Raw genomic sequence first — 20,932 nt, forward strand, 5'->3', positions numbered from 1 at the left:
AGCGGAGGAAATAGATGCTCAGGAGTGAACTACCGAGAGAATCGGATCTGGCGCCTCCTAACGCAGCTGGCAAACATGCGAAGGGTAAGCCCTTATTGGCGGTTTACAGGAGAAATGTCGGTGGAAAGGTGCAAGGCGCTGGGATGGGGCGCGGGGAACTTTGGGCACCCCTTGATTAAGCCTACAGCGCTTCTTGGCGGAGGTATGGGCACCCTCTATACAAATATGGAGTATCATTAGATCTCAGTATGCTGTCCACATACCTCATTCACTGTGACCACCCCCAAAACTGGAATCCTAAACGTGTTATCCTGTAAGTCCATCATGAACAACAGTCAGGTCGACTTTGGTTGAGAGAAAAACTGGCCCTAAACATTCTTCCAGCCCAACTAGGCCTGATCTTGGAGGTAAAGATCACGATGAGATGACATGGCACCAGGGCTACAGTAAAAGAGCCTTATACCTGCTCATAACAGGCTTTGCAAACAAACTTCCCATACTTTTAATTTTACTTCTCTCATGAACTCTGTGGGATAGTTGGAGCAAATCATTTTGCAGATGGGAAACTGAGGCTCAGAGAAGTTTTGAATCTGGTTGATTGCTTTACCCTCATATCCTCCCCGGTGTCAACACAGTGATCACAGATAAGTGGAGAGGAAGTGGCTTCCCCATCAGAGATCAGATGTGAGCCGTCAGCGTAAGAAACAGCTTCCCCCTCACTCACCTTGAAGTTTCCTGTCCTATCTTTCTGTGTTTTTTTCCACCCACCCTCCAAAGACTACTCGTTGAAGTCTGTTTTAATCGAAGTCCACTAGCTGGCGAACTTCAAAATTTTTTTCCAAACTGAAATCGCCCACCTTGGCTTAATGGGCGTGAGAGGGGTTTTGCCTTCAGCCTCTGTCAAGAACCAAGGACCGTTGTATTTGCTTCTCTCTTTTGCAAGAACCCTTTAAGGGAAATAGTTTTGTTATTCCTCATTTTGCAGATGAGGAAACTGTAACTCAGAAAGGGAAAGCCAGTCCCCCAGATCACACAGCTTATATAGATGGGGCTGCTGGGGCTCAGACTGGAGCCTGGCTCTGCCATCACATCCTTGTTTTGGATATTGACCATCTTCACTGCTCCCACATAATGAGATAAACCTGTTCAAAGGAGGGTGCAGTGGGCTGGAAGGTCATGAGTTAAGTGCAGGAAAGCAAAACTGTGAAATAAAACACTTGGTCTTAATTCTCCTTTCCTCCCAAAGACCCTACTGCCTCCCCATGTGGTCTCATGGTGTCCCCAAAAGCTGGTATCAGGAAAAGACCCAATGGCAGACACCTTAGTGTAAAAACAGTTAAGTCCATATATCACCCCGATGGGGAGTTCCTGGCCTGTCAGAGTGGGAAGGGGTTGAGTAGTCACCTAATTTAATCCCCTCCCTCTACAAACCGCCAGGAAACCACAGACCAGAGAGAAGAATGGGCCAGCCGGGGGTTTGTTCCCCTTTGACGCCCCCAGAATGCCTACCCTGCCGCCCGCTACTAAGTGGTCACTCAATAAATGTTGGGCCCTTGATGGATCACCTTCCCAGCAATATTTGCATTTTCTCTTTATCAGTAATTGGCAGATGAAAGGCTTTGTCCTCCTGTTGAAAGAATCCCAGGCATTTGCTCAAAGTGGGGGGAGGAGGTTATGTTGGGCCGAAGGGGGAAGGGCCAAGACCCTTGAGCTCCTTCCTTGGCTAATTGTCCCCGAGGAGTGGACTGTAGGTGAGAGAGCAGAGGGAAGCTTAAGGTGATTCCCCAGGAGAGGGTTGTTTGTTTGTTTGTCTTTTCTTGCAGGAAAAAAAAGACCAGGCCAGTTGTATTTGAAGCATAATAATAATGACTTCCTGGAGCCTCTTGCTCATTCTTACAAAAGGCCCAGTCAGATCCTGGCTGTATTGGCCCCATTCATTCATTTCTTCATTCATCAAAGGTTGATTGAGCGGCTCTGTGCTCTAAAGACAGAAGGTAGAAAAACTAGCTCCGATTGTAGACTTACTCCAGGCTGGGCAAGGGGTGGGCCGCCAGCTTCCCAAGCAAGTTAGGAAGGGCTGATACTCTATGGAACTCTTAGAATCCAGCATTTTCACACTGTTAGAAACTGAAGCTGTCATATTCATGTATAATTATAATAGCTGCTGATTTTTGAGAGCTAACTATGTCTTTGAGCAAAGCCTCTCACATTTGCTATCTCTGAAAACTCGTCAAAGTTCTGAGGGAGGGTCTGTAATTGCCCACTTTTACAGCTGAGGCTCACAGAGAGGTCAAGTAACCTGCCCACATTTTAGGGCTGTGAAATAGCAAAGACAGGATTTGAACCCAGGGCTTGTAGGAATCCAGAGCCCACAGGCTTCTCACTATAACTCCCTGCAGGGCTGCCCCATAGAACATGCAGATGGAAATGTTCTATGTCTGTGCTGTGTAATATAGGAGCTTCTAGACACATGTGACTGTTGAGCGCTTGAAATGTGGCTCGTGGGATAAAGGAACTGAATGTTGAATTTTATTTAATTTTAATTAAATTTAAATAACTATATGTAGCTAGTGTCTATCTTACTGGACACTAGTCCAGTGCAACCTTAGAGTGTTTTCCAGAGTTCATCTCGGGGGAAGGAGGCCAGGAATATCTGCAAAGTTTTTCTAGTAGGAGCCATCTGGTACAATGTGAATGTTTGGAGTGTTAGCCCTTAAACCACCCATTCTGAGTGCCTGCAAGAGCATGGCACTGTAGGCACCTGGGGATGCCAGTTGGATATAAAATTGTCCCACCTACCCAGATCTGACCAATAAACTTCTCAGGGACAGATAATTGGTGATGGGGCAGGAAGCCTTAGAAATGGATAACTACTTCCTGATATATATCCTATTGTCAGACTCAAACCCAAAGATGCAGTTCATTGTAGCCCTGTTTCCATCAGGAAAAGATTGAAAACGATCTAAAAGTTGGGGAACTGATTAAATAATTCTTGGACCATTTATCTGCCCAATGAAATGCTATCAAATCATTAAAAAGAATAAGGTAGCTCTATATATACTGATGTAAAATGATTTCATGATATCCTTAAATTAAAACAAGGTGCAGAATGATACTAAATTGTGATGACCACTTATGTAAACCAAAGGGGATATATCTATATCTACATTTTTTTTTATATGCACAGAAAATTTTCTTTGGAAAGAAATAAAATTTTTGAATGGGGAAAAGAACTGGGAAAAGAGAAGAAAACTTTTTCTTTGGTACAGTGTGAAACTTTTACCATGTATATGCATTAGTGTTGCCTGATTTTGAACCTTATAGATTTAATTTCATTTTATATGTTGCAGTACCTTTTGAATTTTATACTATATAGATGTATTACTCAAAATTGAATTTCATTTTATTTGTGCTTTTTGAGCCTATGAGTTTCAAAATCAGGCCAATCTAAACCAAATAAATATTATTTAGTTATAAATACATAAGTGGTAAAGCATAAATAAAAGCAAAGGAGTGATTAACACAAAATGCAGGAAAAAACTCAACTCTGGGGCAGGGAATATGAACAGTGAAAGGTACTGGTGATTTTCTGTTTCTTAATCTAGATGGTGGACAGCTGAGTGTAATTCTTTAAGAGTACATAAATATTTTATAAATTCGATTGTATTTATGAAATGCTCCACTATTTAAAAATTGTTTTTAAATTGCTTTCTTTCTCTCCCACCCCCAGTTTCTCCTCTCCACACTCCCATCCCCAGAAAACTTAGCAAGTCTCTTGTGTACCCTCCTAGAAATGGTTTATGCTCTTACGAACATCTACATGTATCTTCTTTCATTATTGTGTCACACAAATATACACTGTCCTTCCCCTTCCTTTTTCATTTAATGTGATCTGTAGAACTGCCTCATTCTAAAATATTTAAGGATGAGGTAAATCTGAATGTTGTGATACAGAAAAATTCAAGATTGGTTAAGAATCAAAATAAGTCACAGAATAACATGTATGTAATGATCCCATTTATGTTAAAACAAACTATATATAGGTAACGTATAGATATGCAAAAGAGAAAAAGAAAGAAAGGAAGAGAGAAAGAGAAAGGCTTGAATAGAATAACAAACCATTGTTTGATAACTTCTGAGGAGAGGAGAAAATTTTGAGGGGGTTATATAGTCTATACTTATATATTACTTGCATTTTTAACAACCATTATGCCCTTTTAAATTTATCAAATATTTCAAACATAAAGAAATGCAGAGAAAATAAATATATATATAGCAAGGATTTGTGTATCCAGCACCTACCTTTTCCAAACCTTAGAGTTTTGCCATATTTTGTGTTATTTTTGCAATTCAATAAGTACTCTGGGACAACAGACCACACACTATTACAGTTAAAGTGGTTGTAGTTCCCAGAGACTTTTGTTTGTTTTGGTTTTTGTTTTGCTCCTCAGTCCTTGTGGATTGAAGTATCTGAGTAAGAAAGAGCAGAATTACACATGGCCTTAGTGTCGGGCTCTGGTCATTTGGGGAAGACAGGTTTATGTCTAGAGTTTTGCATATTCTAATACCTCCCTTCCTGCGTGAGAACTGGAAGGAATCTTGGAAATAACAGGTGGGTTAACCAAGGGGTTAACGCCAGGAAGAGAGTCATGAAAGTTCAAAGATACTTTCAAAACTTGCATCTTTGGATTGATGGACAAGCGTATTAACCAATGGAACTCAAAATGCAAGCATTACTTCATCATGTTAAGTTATCATTGGTTGGCAATCCCAGAGGGCTGGACAGCCGGGCTGGCAGTTAACCCTTTCAGGGACGATCATGCCCTGTGCATTCACTTCATTTTGAAAGATGAAGCAGGGACAGATGAAAAGCCTAGAAAGTTCCCCAAACCTTCAAGTGCCACCTTCGGTTCTCACCCCAGAAGAAAGAGTTTCGCCCTGCAAAGAAACACCCGGGGACAAATTTCCTGGAGAAAAGTTTTGAACTTTTAAAATGCAGAATCAGCTGACCTTGCTTAGTAAGAGGAGAGGGGAGGAGAGAGAAGTTTGATTCACTTTTTGTGCTGTCAGAACGGAGACCAATGCTGGAGATGATTCCATTAATCTTACAGAGCAATCAGTCATTGAGAGGATTGAATTGCATTTCCTGCCCGAAGATGTAGAGACAGATGACCTTTGCAGCAGCCCTCAGACCCCCCAGTTCACAGCTGGAGAGAGGATGTGTCAGCATTAACTTTCCGTCTCACCCTGCCCTTTGTTCAAAATTCAAACCCTTTGTGTTCAGGCTGCTGCAAGGGTTTTTATAGTTATTGATGCTGCTAGTTTTGTTTTTTGTTTTTTAACCTCCCACGTCTTGTAACTTCTGAGAAACAAACTCTATTTGGCAGAAGGTAACATCTGGAGGTGCCCCAGAGAGGGAACCAGAATAGACATGGGGGAATATTAAGAGAGGCCATTGGGGCTTTTGGTTTTTATTATTGCCCCTTCCTAGACTCCCTGAATGTTGCAGGCTGAACTGGATGGAGCCAGAAATCCAGCAAAACTAATAATAATGCTTCATGTTTACATGGTTCTATTACAAAAAAGCTTTTACATGCATTACCTCATGTAAAAAAACTGCTAGAACAGAAGTATTTACATAAAGGAACATTCTAAATTCCCAAATGTGGGACTTCCCCGGTGGTCCAGTGGCCAAGACTCCACGCTCCCAGGGCAGAGGGGCCTGGGTTCCGTCCCTGGTCAGGGAACTAGATCCCGAATGCTGCAACTAAGAGTTGGCATGTCGCAACTAAGATCCCCACACACAGCAGCAAAGATCCTGCGTGCCGCAACCAAGACCCGGCGCAGCCAAATAAATAAATAAAATAAATTCCCAGATGTAATGAGCTACATGACCTTGGACCAAGGGCCCAAGGTGAGCCTCAGTTATCCCACCTGTAAAATGGGGGTCATGATATCAAATGTATAAGAGATAATATGACAATTGAATGAGCCAAAGTTCTGCAACAGGGTGGTCAGTAAATGGTGTGTCTTCACTAAAATGAAGGCGACCACCTGGACTTCATAACCCTAACTAGTTGTGGAATCAAAATTTGGTTTTCAGGACTTCCCTGGTGGTCCAATAGTTAAGACTCCGCACTGCCTACGCAGGAGGCGTGGGTTTGATCCCTGGTCAGGGAACTAAGATCCCACCTGCCGCAACTAAGACCTGGCGCAGCCAAATAAATAAATAATTAATATTTTTTTAAAAAGAAAGAGTGGACTTCCCCGGTGGTGCAATGGTTAAGAATCCACCTGCCAATGTAGGGGACACGGGTTCAAGCCCTGGTCCAGGAAGATCCCACATGCCGTGGAGCAACTAAGCCCGTGTGCCACAACTACTACTGAAGCCCGCGTGCCTAGAGCCTGGGCTCTGCAACAAGAGAAGCCACCGCAGTGAGAAGGCTGCGTGCACACCGCAACGAAGAGTAGCCCCCGTTTGCCGCAGATAGAGAAAGCCCATGCGCAGCAACGGAGACCCAACACAGCCAAAATTTAATTAATTAATTTTTAAAATAAAAGAAAGAAATTTAGTTTTCAGGAATTCCCTGGCGTTCCAGTGGTTAGGACTCTGCCCTTCCACTGCAGGGGTCACAGGTTCGATCCCTGGTCCCGGGAACTAAGATACCACAAGCCGCGTGGCAAGGCCAAAAAAAGAAGAAATTTAGTTTTCCCCCAAGAGGAAGGCTGCCTGAGATGAGTGCAACAGCCCTGCTTTTCTCTCCAATATTCCTTGTCTCCCCAACAGGTCTCCTTCAAAGTCTGAACACGCCGAACTATTTTGAGTTCTTTGAATAAAGCTGCTTTCTCTCCTCCAGACCTTGGCCTATGCTCTCTCCACTCAGAGCACTCTCTCCTGCCAGCCCTCCTCCTCATATTTAGAATAGAATAATATAATAGCTCTTATTTATCCTCCTGGCATCATCCGAGATGGCTTCTCTTTGCTGGCCCCTCGTAATGCTTATGACATTATTTCATTGTTGCTTATGCTCTCACCAGACAGTGAGCCCTAGGAGGGCAAGGACCCCGTCTCTCTCATTCATTGATGTATCTTCACGGTAGCACAGTGCCAGCACCTACTCTAAAAGTGTCTAATGGAAGTCCAGCACCCCTAATTTTCCTACGCTAGTCCCCAAATTCCTCCCCTTCAGAAAGCTAGGAATAAAAGTACTAAGATTTTCTCTTTTCCTAGCGATCCATTGTATAACACCCTTTGCAGATGCCTTTTTAACCCTCCTCGAAATGACAGTCAGTAATTCACCAATTATTTATTAAGTGCCTCCTAGATTCATACACAGAGCGGACTTTCTAGGAAACCCTCTTCTTTACCCCGCAACACCTATCTATGCCTGAGAGCAGCCCTTTTATCCCGGTGAGGCTAGGATGTTCTGAAATGAGATGGACCGTTGGCTCTTATCCCCAGCCTGAAGAGAGAAATCTTGCCCATTGCAAATTGAGAGCAGGTAAGTTTGCCCAGTTTACCTTAGCACAAAACCTTTTCTCATCCAGAGCACTTCTCACAATTATAATAAAATGCTCACGTATTAATAGTCTACTGTCTGTCTGTCTCACTGAAAGGAGAAGTCTCTGAGACTTGGTCTCACTCACTGCTTATCCTCAACCCCTAGGGATGGGCTCATAAAATATACGCAACAAACATCTGTTGAATGAATGAGTCCTACAAACTCCAAAATATGTCTGTTTTCAGCTTGATAAACTAAACCTTAAAGTGTACCTCTTTGAAGAAGATGCAAGGGTTCTAAGAGGCCCTCGTGAAGTGCAACAGACAAGGTGGTGGCCTGGGGGAGGCAATGCTCTACACTTTTCTAGCTCCAAAGCCCAGGCTCTCCACTCTATTCCAGACTGCCTCCCGGGTTCAGGGTTCATGAGATCTGCTGGGCAGAAACCGAGCCGCTGGGCCACCAGGGGGCAGGGGACCAGCTGTCAACGCTGGCAGCTGAGGCCTGCAAACACGCATCCCACCCCAGACCCCAGACCCTCAGAGTGTGGGAGGCCCCTCAAGCTGGTAATGCTGGATGGGGTGGGGGAGGCCCTATTTGCATGTGAGTGTGGCTTTCGGTGGGGTTGGGTAGCACTCTGTCACTAGCCACTTTCTAAATCTCTCAGCTTGATGGCCTGGAGGCTGGAGACCTAGGGCAGAAGCGAGTGGAGTGCAGAGCCAGCTCTGGGGGCAGGGCAAGGACTGGTAGGCCTCTGGGTCACCAACAGCCCCAAAATGAACTAGGCGGCCTTCATCTTCTGCTCCTAATCTCTAAAATCGATTCGTCAGCCTGAGCCTCGACTCCAGTCTCAACGTTAGCATGTCCCACAAGCAATCGCGCGCTTAATGTCTGCCCCCAGCAAAGCATAGACACCTGAATACTGCTTTGTGAGTCCTCCACTCACCTGGGTTAACTTACCAGCCTTCCAGATCTTCAACTCTTGGAACTGGAACAAAGTTTGATGCTCCTTTTGTTTCCAACGCGAGGCACTCAGTAGGTGCACAGCAAAAAGTGCATGATGGGTTCCTGTGTTTTTCCAGAGTTCAGACTTAGCCTGTGAGCTGTGTGCCTTTGGGGAAAGTGACTTCACCTCTCTGAATCTCATTTTTATGATGGGAAAAATAATAGATTGTTGGGGGGATGAAATGAGATCATAGAACCACCAGCCATAACACTCCACATTTCCTTTTTCTGCTTCCATTTGCTCTGTAGCACTGATCACCATCTATCATATATTTTATTTATTTTGTTTAGTTTTTTTTCTCCTCCCACTAGGATGTCAACTCTGCAAGGCAGGGATTTTATTCTGTTTTGTTTGCCTCTGTACCCCCAGCCTCTCAAACAGAGCTTGGCATGTTGTAAGTTTTCAGTAAATATTTGTTGAATAAATAAATGGATGGATATAAAGAGATTAGTACCCAATAAGTGCCCCATAACGGTAGCTATCGTTAGTTTACCATTCTGATTAAGAACTCAGTCTCTGGAATCTAATTGAAAGCATCGTAATTGGGACAGGGGAAGTTTAACATTGTGATAGGAAGTTAGGCATTCTGGCTGAGAAATCTGTCTGCACCATTTACTAGCTGTGTGATCTAGAACAAGTAGCTTCACCTTACTAAGGCTCAGTTTCCTCATCTGTAAAATGGAGGTAATAATACTACCTCCCTGGTAGGATGTGAGGATCGAATGAGATGGTAAATGCAAAGCACTTAGTAGAGTGCCTGGCACATAATAAGTGCTCAATAAACAATGGTCATCATTACTCATTACAGTAACACTCAGACTAGGGGTAACTTCTGAACCAATTAAACAGTTTTAAGTGCTTAGCTCTAAGCACTTAAAATAGGTAAGGGTCCAGCAAGCTCAATTAATGTTTGTTAAACTTTATCCGTGAGTTCCTCAAGGAACAGGATTTTGTTTACATTGTCATGATCTTAGCCCCCAGTAGATGCTAATTAATGTTAAAACATGTTGGAAAAATTACCCACTGAGTTCGATGAGTGAGAACATAGAATAGCTATTAGAATAATAATATCAATTGCCTACTATGTGCCAGGCATGGTGTTGGATGCTAGAGATACGGCAACGAGCTGAAACAAACATGGTGGTCACAACTTTCAGGCTAGTGAAACTTAGCCGAGGGGAGACTTTGTACCAACAGTTGCACAGATAGAACATTGCAACGGATCAGTGAATCACAGCAGAGAAGTATATGAGGCTACGAGATATATAATATGGGTGGGGTGAGGAAAGGGTTGACCCAGGCTGGGATTGAGGAGGAAATCAAGGACCTGTTCCAAGGAAGTGAGGCACAGAGCTGAGCTCTGAGGAGTTAGGCTGAGTGTGGGGTAAGTGTTCTCAGCAGAAAAGATAGCAGATGCAAAGGCCTCATGATGGGGGAGCACATACAGTAAAGGAACTGAAAAAAGGCCCATATGACCCAAATGTAGTGAGCTGCTGGTGGGGGTTAGGGATGAAATAAACTGGAAAAATAAGTAGGAACTTTAAGAACTAATTGGGCAGTATCTGATAAAGCTGAAGGAACATGCAGCCTATGATCCTGCAGTTCTGTGCTAGGAACCTTCTAGAGAAACAGACGCAAGTGCACCAGGAAGCATGAACAAGGATGGTAGCCCCAGCTGCATTGTATGCAATCTCAGAAAACTTGGAACAACTCAAACGTGCATCGACAGGGGAGTGGACACATTACAGATATGTCTTTCTTGGGTTCCTCAGAATGCGGAGTCTGAATCGAGTTTGCAGTACTACTTTATTGGGAAGTGCAGTGCAAGGAAACAAGAGTGCAGAAAAGGGGGAGTGAGGCAGGGAAAGAGGGGGAGTGAATGAGAGTACTGAGAAAAGGCCATATTTACTATGGCAACTTAGGACAGTTCTGGGGAGAGGAAGAAGGGAGAAGAATTATCTACTGGCTCCTGATCAAAGGTTTGCCCCATGGGGTGTAAACTTCCTTATTCTTCAGCATTACCCACATGCGAGCACCTAGGCAGTCACTCAGTGTCACACAGGGAAGCCCAGATGGAGGCCATTTGGTCAGAGCCCACGCAGAATCGGTCAACATAGTAATTAATGGTTAGGATGAAACAAGTGGCCAAAGGAAATCACCTGAGAGGGGAGGCGGAAAGGCTCTGAAGAAGCCTGTGACAGGTACCTCATAAGGTGGAATACTGTGCAGCAGTGAGAAAGAATGACCTAGAGCTCCTTGTGTCTACAAGATGACTCTGACCAAAAAATGTTGAACTGGAAGGCAAGCTGCAGAAGTAGGCACACAGTAAAGTTTATATAAAGTTGAAAAACAGGCCAAAGTAAACAGTGTATATAGAAAAGCAATGTTACAGTAAAGGATAAATCCAAAACTGAGGATAGTAGTTACTTCTGGGGAGTGAGTTGGAGGAGACTGGGATGGGGCGATGGAGAATTTCAATGAGAAATGCTGGTAATGTTAGGGTTTTTCTTGTTACTATTGTTCTTTTTCTTTTTTTTTTTTTTTTAGTGGAACACTTCACAAATATGCATGTCATCCTTGTGTAGTGGCCATGCCAACCTTTGTATTGTTCCAACTTTAGTAGACTGAGGTGAGCACTTTGATTTTTAATTGTGGCAAAATACGTATAACATAGGATTTATCATTTAACCATTTTTAAGTGTACAGTTCAGTAACATTAAGTACATTCACATTGTTGTGCAACTGTCACCACCATCCAACTCTAGAACTTTTTCATTATCCTTGTCTTAGTTAGCTTGGGCCAGTATAACAAAATTCCATAGACTGAGTGGCGTAAACAACAGACATTTATTTCTCACAGTTCTGGAGGCTGGGAAGTCCAAGGTCAAGGTGCCAGCAGATTCATTTCCCAGTGAGGACTCAATTCTAGGTTTGTAAGCAGCTGCCTTCTCCCTGTGTGCTCGTGGAGGCTTTCCTCGGTATGTGTGTGGAAAGGGACCTTTCTCTCTCTCCCCCTCTTATAAGGGCACTAATCCCATCATAAGGATCCTGCTCTCACGACCTAATCTAAACCTAATCACCTTCCAAAGATTCTATCACACTGGGGGTTAGGGCTTCAACATAAGAGTTTTGGGAGGGGCTTCCCTGGTGGCACAGTGATTAGGAATCCACCTGCCAATGCAGGGGACATGGGTTCGAACCCTGGTCTGGGAGGATCCCACATGCTGTGAAGCAACTAAGCCCGTGCACCACAGCTACTGAGCCTGTGCTCTAGAGCCCACAAGCTACAACTACTGAGCCCGCGTGCCTAGAGCCTGTGCTCCACAAGAGAGGCCACCACAATGAGAAGCCCGTGCACTGCAACGAGGAGTAGCCCTGCTCGCCGCAACTAGAGAAAGCCCGCGTGCAGCAACGAAAACCCAATGCAGCCATAAATAAATAAATTCATTTTAAAAAAGTGTTTCAGGTCTTACCTGGTGGCGCAGTGGTTGGGAGTCCGCCTGCTGATGCAGGGGACACGGGTTTGTGCCCCAGTCCGGGAAGATCCCACATGCCGCGGAGCGGCTGGGCCCGTGAGCCATGGCCGCTGAGCCTGCGTGTCCGGAGCCTGTGCTCTGCAACGGGAGAGGCCACAACAGTGAGACCCGCGTACCGAAAAAAAAAAAAAAAGTGTTTCAGGAGGAAGTAAACATTCAGCCCAAACAATCCCAAACAGAAACTCTACACCTAGTGAGTAAATAACTCTCCCCAAATCTCCATCCACCCAGCCTCTGGAAGCTACCATTCTGTTTTCCATTTCTATGAACTTGACTACTCTGGGTACCTCACATAAGTGGAATCACACCATATATGTCCTTTTGTGACTGGCTCATTTCACTGAGCACAATGTCTTCAAGTTTCATCCATACTGTAACGTGTCAGAATTTCCTTCTTTTTTAAGACTGAATACTATTCCATGGTATGTATATAGCACATTGTTTTTCCATTCATCCACTGATGGACATTTGGATTGTTTCTACCTTTTGGCTATTGTGCATAATGCTGCTGTGAAAGTGGTAAAGTTTTGTTTCTTAAATTGATAACAATAATATATTATTATTTTAAACCATATATATGTTTATTTCCTATTTTTTTAAGCTTAGAACTGCATAGTATTCTTCTTCATTTTTATACTTGCTCACAGTGGCACAATCTTTATTACTTTGCATGCCAGTAACTCCAAAAAGTAATTTCACAACTTCATTTTACTACGCCAAACTCCATATTAGCCATTTCTTATCAAAACAATTGGTACATTATTAAAGTTATCTTTGTAAATATTCAAACAAACTGATCATTAACTGTAAGACCCCAATAAAAGATGATGAGCAAATAGTGAATTTTTAAATTATTATTAAAAAAGAAGGGAAGGATGCTGGTGACGGTGGCATAACAGTGGGAATGTACATGATGACACAGAACTGTACACTTTAAAATGGTTAAAATGGTAAATTTTATGTTATGTAAATTTTGTTATTTTTTAACCACTATTTAAAAAAAAAATAATAATTTATTTATTTTTGGCTGTGCTGGGTCTTCGTTTCTGTGCAAGGGCTTTCTCCAGTTGCGGCAAGCAGGGGCCGCTCTTCATCGCGGTGCGCGGGCCTCTCACTGTGGCGGCCTCTCCCGTTGTGGAGCACAGGCTCCAGACGCGCAGGCTCAGTAGTTGTGGCTCACGGGCCTAGTTGCTCCGTGGCATGTGGGATCCTCCCAAACCGGGGCTCGAACCCGTGTCCCCTGCATTGGCAGGCGGACTCTCAACCACTGCGCCACCAGGGAAGCCCCTAACCACTATTTTTTTAAAAAAGAAGAATGGAAGGAGGGAAGGAAAGTGTCAGATCAGGCAAAGTCTTGTGACTATGGTGAGGATTTGTTTTGTTCTGGTTTTTGGCCGCACTGCATGGCTTGCGGGATCTTCCCCGACCAGGGGTTGAACCCAGGCCACCGCAGTGAGAGCCTGGAATCCTAACTACTAGGTCACCAGGGGAATCCCTTATGGTGAGTACTTGAATCTTTAACAATTTCTGTGCATTGCCTGAATTTTTATAATAGATTATATAGAAGTCCAGGCAAGGAGTTACACCAAGGAAGGAGACCAAATCCTTCACTGATGGCTGGAAAAGTCAGGCCAAATGGGAGGGTGGGTAGCCTGTCAGAGGCTCCCAGCTCACTGCCAGCAGCACCAGGGTTAGGACTGAGCTGCTGCCCTCTTGCCGGAGGTATGAATGAAGGAACAACTGCCAGTAGGGGATCAGCAGTAATCAGACAACAGGCATTGATTGAGCACGTGCTACAGGCAAGATCCTTCCTGGGTGCCCAGGGGATGGACAGGCAGGTGAATGAGGGGTGAGTCTACCTGACCTTCAAAAAGCTAGTTCCCAGGTGAGAAGATAAGACTGGGAAAGGTACCTGCCAATACAAGGTGATAAGGGCCCCCTCTGCACTCTGAACACACCCATGTTATAGGCTTATCTTTGTGTGTTAGAGTTACTTATTTACAGGCCATTTTAGCAGGCAGACTGGGGACTCCTTGAGGGCATTCATTGATTCAGACATTTATTTAACTACTGTGTACCCAGGCACTAATTTGGGGCAGGTGGTATACAGTAGAGGCTTATTAAATGTACATTGCCTAGCATTCAGTAGGCACTCAAATGCTCCTAGAATTGAATAAATCATGCATGAATAAGTAACTTGCACCAGCCCTGGCACACAGTAGGTGTTCAATAAATGTTGAATTGCATAAAGGAAAGACTAGCACAGGGCCTGGCACACAGGAAGTACCCTCCTGCCCTTCTCATCTGCCTCCATCCTGAGCCTGAATCCTGGACACTGAAGCCCTGAGACCAAATTGGACATCCAGACCATCATCATCATCCATCCATCCATCCATCCATTCAAAACACATTTATCAAGGAAACTGTGTACCAGTCACTGGGGATACAGCAGCGACCAAGGCAAGGAAAGGTTTTCCTCTCTCATTTGCTCACATTCTAATGGAAGGGAAAGACAATAAATAAATAAATAAGACAATAAATAAGTAAACAACTTAAAAACAACAACAACAACGAAACAGTAGCATTAAGTGCTTATGTTGACATTAAGTATACTTAGGTGATATGAGAGACAGCAGGGAGTGGTGGGTGCGATGGATTAATCTGGGAAAGACCTCTCTGAGAAGTCTCTTTAGACTTGAGCTAAAGTCTAAAAGGGAGGAAGTGGCCAGCCATGTGAAGATCTGGGGGGAACGCAATCAGGCAGAGGGAACAGCATGTGCAGAGACACCTTTAGACAAGAGTAGACTTGGCTGTTGGAAGAACTGTGAGAAGCAAGTAAGCTAAAAGGGGTGGGATGGGGCAGAGCATGGTGCTGGAGCAATAGGAAGGCACTAGGTCAGATGAAGCTTTCTCGTACCTTTTCTCAAGGGTAGGGAGCTTGGGTTTTATTCTAACTCAGATGCAAAGCCATTGGAGGGCTTTAAGCAGGCGTGGTAGGCTGAATAATGACCCATGAAGACATCCACGTCCTAATCCCTGGAACCTGCGAATACATTACGCATAAGGCAGAAGGGGCTTTGCAGATGTGATCAAGAATCTTGAGGGACTTCCCGTGGTGGTACAGTGGTTAAGAATCCACGCTTCCACTGCAGAGGGCACAGGTTCAGTCCCTCATTGGGCAGCTAAGATCCTGCATGGCGTGTAGCAAAGTGGGGGGGAGCTTGAGATGGAGAGATTATCCTGAATTGTCCTGATGAGCCTAATGTAAACACGAGGGTCCTTTTAAGAAGTAGACAGGGGCCTCCCTGGTGGCGCAGTGGTTGAGAGTCCCCCTGCCGATGCAGGGGACATGGGTTCGTGCCCCCGTCTGGGAAGATCCCACATGCCGCGGAGCGGCTGGGCCCGTGAGCCATGGCCGCTGGGCCTGCGCGTCCGGAGCCTTTGCTCCGCAGCGGGAGAGGCCACAACAGTGAGAGGCCCGCGTACCGCAAAAAAAAAAAAAAAAAAGAAGTAGACAGGAGGGCTCAAGAGAGGAGATATGACAACAAAAGCAGAGAGTGGACTAATAGGCTTTGAAGAAGGAGGAAGGGGTCACAAGGCAAGGAGCACAGAAGCTGAAAAAGGCAAGGAAATGGACTTCTCCTCAGAGCTTCCAGAAGGAACCAGCCCTGTCATCACCTTAATCTTAGCTCCTTATGATTCATTTTGGACGTCTGATTTCCAGAAGTGTAGGAGAATACACTTGTACTGTTTTTAAGTCACCAAATTTGTGTAGTTTGTTACAGCAGTTTTGTTACAGCAAAATAATACAACCAGAGAAGGGACAGGGTCAGATTTGTTTTAGAAAGATTTTTTTTGGTTGCTGTTACAGAATGGCTTTAGAAGCAGAGACGTCAGGGAGCAGGTTACTGCAGACCTCTCGGCGAGCGATGATGGTGGCCTGGATAAGATGGAAGAGGCGATGCTGACAAGAAGAGCTCAGATTTTAAGAAAATGTGAAGGGCTACAGTCGACTGGGTTTCCTGATGGATCAGATGTGATGGAGAAAGGGCACAGTGAAGGGAAGCAAAGACTCAGGGATGACTCCTAGGGTGATCAGAGCCCCAATTTCCTCACCTTCTCCAGGGCCTCTGGAGAGAACTGCAGAACCACATTGCACTTGACAAGCCGTTCCTGGGATGCTGGGCATTTTTATGTGATTAGGCTAGAATAGTTCTTTGGGAAATAAATGCCCTCGGTCTAAAAGGCTTTTACAAGCTAGGGCAGGAGATTAAAGGCGGCCAGGCTGAGGAGAAATTCCAAGGTCAGGAGACAGCTGGGCAGGGAGACTTTTAATCTAAACCTTAAATGTTTTTATTTTTCACTCCCTGAACCCAGGGTGTCACTTTAAATACGTGTTTGGCAACATCTGCTGTTCTATTTTTCTTTTTAATTATACAGAGAGAGATCCCGGAAACAGCTCAACCCCAGGCCGGGGGAGGTAAAAGAAATCTGGCAGCGGTTGGATGCAGAGACACCAACTAAAAATCTAGTGGACTGAAGTCCTTCTGAAGGAGTGGAGAGACTCCCCTGAACTTGGTGTGGTGAGCCCTGACTCAGGGTTTCTAAAAGGAGAATGACAGTCACCAGCTTAGAACAGAAAAAGGACAGATGGGCACGTCTGCAAGATAAAAATATCACTAGCACCAGCATTGCTCCAGTACCTTGAGTTTATTCCCAGGCCTCTGTCCTCTTCTTCCCTTTCATCCTCTGAGCAGAGAACAGCTAACTAGATGATTCATTCACATTTACAGGGTACTGCCTACTATATGGCAGGCACCAGGTTCAACCGTTTCTCCGTGTTGTCTTGTTTTATGCAGTCAGCTATTCTGTGAGTAGATACTCATAGATATCATTATCCCCATTTTCTAGATGGGGGATCTGAGGCTTAGAGAGATTAAATATAACTCTAGCTCCCCAGTGTTGGGCCTGGGCTTGTTTGCCCTCAAATCCATTCCTTGCCCTTCCTCTGTTTAGCTCTGTATCACAGGAAGGCCAGCCTCTGCAGGCTGCCAAATCAACTGACTTCCTGTATAGATTGACCAATGGGAGTCAGTGATAGGAGCCTGGTGGGCGGGAGGAAGGGAGAAGCCTGGGTATTTCTCCCTCTCTCCGCCTCAGGTAATATTTCCAGTAGCAGCTACATTTCCTATGTCTCCACCTCCCATCAGACAGGCCCACTGTGGGTCCACCTTCTGTCTGGTGACCTCAATCCTTCCTGGGTACCAGAAACACCACCTCCTCCTTTGGTCCCTCCAATCCCAGGGGTGGTACTGGCCTTCCTGCTGTCGCTCATCTGTAGGTTCTTTACCCTCCCTCCCCTGTTTGCGTGCTTCCATGGTTCTTCCATTACCTAGGAAGCAATTCTTTGCATAAATTCCCCTATTCTAGTATCTGTTTTTCCCGGTTGGATTCTCACTGGTTTTCTGCCTTTCGTGAATGCTCACAGGGTAGTCAATTCATCAGGTTCGGAATGAAACAATTCCCTCTCCTTGAGCACAGCACATCCCACAAAAAGGAAAATAGTAACCACCATTTATTGAGCATTGTGCTCAGTGCCAGACAAATGTTCTTTTGTGGAACACTCATAGCAGCCCTTTCTGCCAAACCCCATTAATTACTATTCCCATTTGACAGGTGGGTCTCACAGAGGTTGGGTTGCTTGCCCAAAGTGGTACAGTTATAAACTGACAAAGCTGGGATTCGAGGAGCTCCCAGCTCCAAAAATCTGCTTGTCTTTTTCTAATCTCTGCTGACATCTTGAACACACTTGCAACTCCCTGATAAACCTATTAGAACTCAAGTCCCTTGGCTGACTGAAGATTCCACCTCAACTTACTCTAGGGCAAGTATATGAGCTTCCTAGGGCTGCTGTAACAAAGTACCACAAACTGGGTGGCCAAGAACACCAGAAATTTATTGTCTCATGCTTTGGGAGACCAGAAGTCTGAAATCAAGGTATCAGCAGGGCTGTGGTCCCTCTGAAGGCTCCATGGAAAGTTCTGACCCAGGCCTCTCTCCCAGCTTCTGGAAGCCTCAGGCACTCCTTGGCTTGTGGATGGCCGTCTTCTCCCTGTGTCTCTTCATATCATCTTCTCTCTGGGCCTGCCTGTGTGTCCAAATCTCCCCTTTTTATGAGCACACTAGTCATATTGGATTAGGGCTCACTGTAATGAACTAATTTTAACTTGGTTACCTCTCTAAAGACCCTGTTTCCAAATAAGATCGCGCTCCGAGGTACTGGGGGGGACACAATTTAACTAATAACAGTCCTTCTTGACCCAGGTGCTCAGTCTCTACAGTGTGACCTAGTTGGTCCTATTTTTTTTTTTTTCTTGGCGGCTCTGCGCAGCTCGCGGGATCTTAGTTCCCTGACCAGGGATTGAACCCAGGCCCATGGCAGTGAAAGCGCAGAGTCCTAACCACTGGACTGCCAGGGAATTCCCGGACCTGTATTTCTAATGGAGGATGCTAGATTTCCAGGAAGACCCCACCCCTTTAAGAGATGCAATGATTCCCAAGTCATGTATGTATTCCAAAATGTATCCCAACATTTTACCCCAAAATATAGAGAGAGATGTAAAGTACCTAGTATAGCCAAACCAATTTTGAAAAAGGAGGACAAAGTTGAAAGACTTAACCTACTTGACTTCAACACATTTTAAAGCTAGAGTAATCAAGAAAGTATATATTGGCATATTAGCAAATAGAGCAATGGAATAGAATAGAGAATCCAGAAACAGACCCTCACGTATTGTCACTTGATTTTTGACAGAATGATCCATGCATTTCAATAGGGAAATTTTACTCCACTCAAAAATCAGTTTGAGATGGATCGTAAACATAAACATACAAGGAAAAACTCTAAAGCTTTATACTTTTTAAAACTTTTTTAAAATTATTAATTTATTTATTTGGCTGTGCTGGGTCTTAGTTGCAGCATGCATGCATGTGGGATCTAGGGCATACGGGATCTAGTTCCCTGACTAGGGATTGATCCCGGGCCCCCTGCATCGGGAGTGCAGAGTCTTAACTGCTGGACCACCAGGGAGGTCCCTCTAAAGCTTTTTAAAAATCTACATTTAAAAATTTTAAAACATAGGTGAATATCTCCCTGACCTTGGGGTTGGCAAAGATTTCTTAGCCAGGACAGAAAAAGCACTAACCATAAAAGGCATGAGCACAAACACACAGCCCAGCAACGGCTTCTGACCAGGGAGAAGAGTGAGCCCTAAAAGCCCAGGGCCTGGGGAGCAGGGAGGCAGGGCAGGGGTTCCCCTGGACATGGTCTCTGAGCTTCAGGCACAGAGAATCATTTTGAAATCAACACAAACCCTAATTCTGAATCTTGTAACCAGTCCCCTGCTTCCATCACCCAATTCTTTGACTCTGAAAGCCCCTGGATCACTTACTAATGCTGCCGTCCAGATGTCCTGTGGAGGTGGCACCAGGGCTGGGCAGCAGAGGGATTTCACACATTCTGTGTGACACACAGAAGGAGTCACAGGGAGGCCTGTACCAGCTCCACAGAAGGAGAACTTTTGAACTCTTAGAAATAACTGGTACAGAAGGAGGGCACTTCCCATCACCAGAGGTATACAAGCACTGGTCTATAAAGGCACGAGCTCAAGAAATGATGGCTCTGGACTTCCCTGGTGGCGCAGTGGTTAAGAATCCGCCTGCCAATAAGGGGACACGGGTTCGAGCCCTGGTCCGCAAAGATCCCACATGCCACAGAGCAACTAAGCCCGTGCGCCACAACTACTGAGCCTGCGCTCTAGAGCCCGCGAGCCACAACTACTTGAGCCCACGCACCACATCTACTGAAGCCCCCGTGCTCCACAACAAGTGAAGCCACCACAGTGAGAAGTCCGCGCACTGCAACAAAGAGTAGCCCCCGCTCGCCACAACTAGAGAAAGCCCACGCGCAGCAACGAAGACCCAACACAGCCAAAAATAATAAATAAATATAAATAAATGAGATGATGGCTCTTTTATTATTATTAATTTAGGGGTTTCAAACCTAGAGCAATCAGAGGGTAAGGCAGAGATGGGGGAAGGAAATAGAGGCAAGCAACCATGATGGGCTCTGACAGAATGCTCTCTTTTCAAACTGAAAGTGGGGAATTCTTTGAGGCCATTTTGGGCAGGAACGGGCAAGGGATTTCCTCTTCAGCTGGGCATCAGATTTACCCCTCCTAAAATCTGCCTCGGGAAGGTGACTGGGTGTCCAGACTCTGGGTGTCCAGGGTCCATGAATAGGTATTTGTGATGTCTTTATTTTTGCTAAGGGTATTGGTTGCTCAGAGAGGTTAAGTAGTTTGCCCAAGGTCACACTGCAACTGAGTGGCCAAGGGAACAGCCAACCTTAACCACTGCAGAAGACTAAAAGTACTTAAAAACTAAAGCTCATCTAGTTTGGTGCTTCTCAAACTTTACCCAAAAAACTTGCTAAAACTAAACTGTTTTGGTGGGTTTTAGTAACTTGCATTTAAAAAAATACCTCTGGAGATTCTGATGCAGGGGTAGGGGTGACTTTGGTGGTAGTTGAGCCCCAGACTCTGGAGACCCACCAACTGGGTTTAATGTCCTGTACTACTACTTACTGGCTCTCTGTGCATTTTTCTTCTCAGCAAAATGGTGATATACACCTGAAGCTAACACAATATTGTAAATCGACTACACTTCAATTTTTTCAAATGGTGATATTAATACAACAGGTTGTTGTAAGGAATTCTCGAGTTCAATATAATATATTCAATACAATAAAATAATAATAAACAACAAAATAATTTAACATATTTAATACAAGATAATATAGATATATTAACATAACAATGTATTTAATAAAT

At 44.6% G+C, this 20,932-nt stretch overlaps 1 long non-coding RNA gene and 1 pseudogene across 1 annotated transcript; one reads left to right on the forward strand and one right to left on the reverse strand.

Moving 5' to 3' along the window:
* Window positions 1-2: 2 nt before the first annotated feature.
* LOC113629900 (uncharacterized) lies at window positions 3-19,029 on the forward strand. The gene is made up of 3 exons (XR_003436746.1): window positions 3-84; window positions 11,053-11,134; window positions 16,482-19,029. It is a non-coding gene; the product is annotated as an uncharacterized LOC113629900 (long non-coding RNA).
* LOC113630097 (uncharacterized) lies at window positions 11,046-11,146 on the reverse strand (annotated as a pseudogene).
* Window positions 19,030-20,932: the final 1,903 nt, after the last annotated feature.

Source organism: Aethalodelphis obliquidens, unplaced genomic scaffold, assembly GCF_003676395.1.
Source record: "Aethalodelphis obliquidens isolate GAN/ISIS:26980383/991018 unplaced genomic scaffold, ASM367639v1 scaffold28, whole genome shotgun sequence".
Lineage (NCBI taxonomy): Eukaryota > Metazoa > Chordata > Mammalia > Artiodactyla > Delphinidae > Aethalodelphis > Aethalodelphis obliquidens.